The 1,990-nt window shown below is 37.7% G+C and overlaps 1 pseudogene; it reads right to left on the bottom strand.

Annotated features, from left to right (window-relative positions):
* Positions 1-741: 741 nt before the first annotated feature.
* On the bottom strand, positions 742-1,564 carry LOC103610828 (annotated as a pseudogene).
* Between the last annotated feature and the right edge of the window lie 426 nt (positions 1,565-1,990).

Below are 1,990 nucleotides of genomic sequence, written 5' to 3'. Positions count from 1 at the left end.
TGGGACAAGTCATTTAACCTCTGAGCCTCAGTATAAGCCAGTAAAATGAGAATTCTGAAAATATTTTCTCATCAAATATATTTTGATAGAACTGAATAAGAAGTTTGCTGTGGAGAAAGATGAGAATGATGTATATTAAAGTGCCTTGCAAAATCAAAAGCTTTGAATAAATATTAGTTTGCCATTAACTATATTATTACTATTTGTAATCTTTGTATGCCCCATATTTTCTCTCTTCATTTTTTACACAATCATAAAACTTCTGAGCTAAGAGATATATAGAGATTTTAGTAAGACATTTACTTATATTTTAAAGAAAATTAAATTAACTCCTGGGTTTTTAGCTTTCTTTGTTTTTTTGATCTTTTAGATGCCAACAGTTGATTGATCTCTAAGATCTCACTTGTTAAGCCTCTCCCTTTAATCATGTGATAGAAATGTGTTGGTTTAGTAACTCTCAGGCTATGTTCAGAAGTCTGAAAATTATTTCACTGTTTCAGGTAAAATTCTAACCCCTGATGAATTCTAGAGGGTACATCACCACAAACACATGTCTAAATATTTTTTTTAAAGTATATGTATCTCTTCATTTTTCATGCCATGAAATGACATTCAAATTGAATCTCACTTAAATTTCTTCAAATAAATTTTACTCACTGATGAACTTATTTTATTTATTTATTCTTCACTGCAAAATCACTTTTATTGAGATCCCACCAGCTGTAAAATCTGTTCCTGACATCAAGCTCCTTTTTCCTTTGCAATTTGATCTTTCTTCAGTGGTCCCATGAATGCTTTCTTCTCCTCCACAGTCTGGAAGTGGCCGTGACCAAACTTGGAGGTGGTGTCAATGTACTTAAAGTTGATCTTCTCCAGAGCCTGCCGTTTGGTCTGCACCAGCAAGGACTTGCAAAGCGTGAGCACTTGCTTCTTGGTTCCCATCACACAGCCTTTCAGCATGACAAAGTCATTCTTACTTCACCATAGTGAGCAAAGCCATCGGGGGGTTGATGCTCTGGTCAGACAGGTCCTAGTCGGAGGAGATGTTCTTCATCAGTTTGCCATCCTTGAGAAGGTGGTCCTGGCCAATCTTGTAGATCTTCTTGTTGATCTCAGTGTGGTGATGTAGCCTTTCTGTCCAGCCTGTGCCACAAAGAAAGCCACACAGGTAGGATGCCATGCTCCCAATACAGGCAACCTTTTGCAGCCCTCGGTGGGCCTTGTGGGACAGCTTCTTGGTGTGACAGCGACTGGTGATCCCTTTGTAGCCTTTGCCCTTGGTCACCCCGATGATGTCAATCATCTCATCCTGCAGAAACACTTGGTTCACAGGGAACTGCTGCTCTAGATTCTCCCAGGCCCAGGCCAGTTTCTCCACCACAGTGCCCCTGTTCACCTGGATCTCCATCAGTTGGGCCTTCTTCTGGTGTAGAGGAAGCAGGCGCATCTGAGTGTGGGCAATGATGCGGATGACCTGGCAATACTTTTTCATGCTGTTAAAGTCCTTCTCCAGCTGCTTCTTGCCATCTTCGTCCTGACATTTCTTGCAGTATTTGGTGAAGGCCTTCTTCGATTTATGTCTCCAGGTTATTTTAATTTATTTCATAAATAGTGACTCGATTTCTCCCTTTCTTTCTCAAATTATTTAAGTAAAAACAAAATTGTTATGTTTAATATAGATGCTCTTTAGGAGAAAGAAAAGATCTAGCCTGTCTAAAGTCACTTGACTGAATTTTTGTAGCTTGATAGAAAAGAAATTTTGTTTATTTATTAAATTAATAATTATTTACCCAAAGAAGGGCAAACTAGATGAAACTATTTGTTATAGGTTTTATAATTTTTTGTTCATCTGGAGTATAACTCTTTAAAACCATGATGCTTTTGTTTATTTAAGTATGAAAATTTACCTTAAAGGAAAGGACTTCTCTCACTACCACTAAAGCAAACAATCCACAGGGAATTCTATTTATTTATTTTTCCCCCTTTTTCT

The sequence above is a fragment of the Galeopterus variegatus genome, unplaced genomic scaffold (assembly GCF_000696425.1).
Source record: "Galeopterus variegatus unplaced genomic scaffold, G_variegatus-3.0.2 Scaffold11853, whole genome shotgun sequence".
Lineage (NCBI taxonomy): Eukaryota > Metazoa > Chordata > Mammalia > Dermoptera > Cynocephalidae > Galeopterus > Galeopterus variegatus.
The sequence above is the reverse complement of the archived record's forward strand: the minus strand, read 5'-3'. Positions and strand labels throughout refer to the sequence as shown.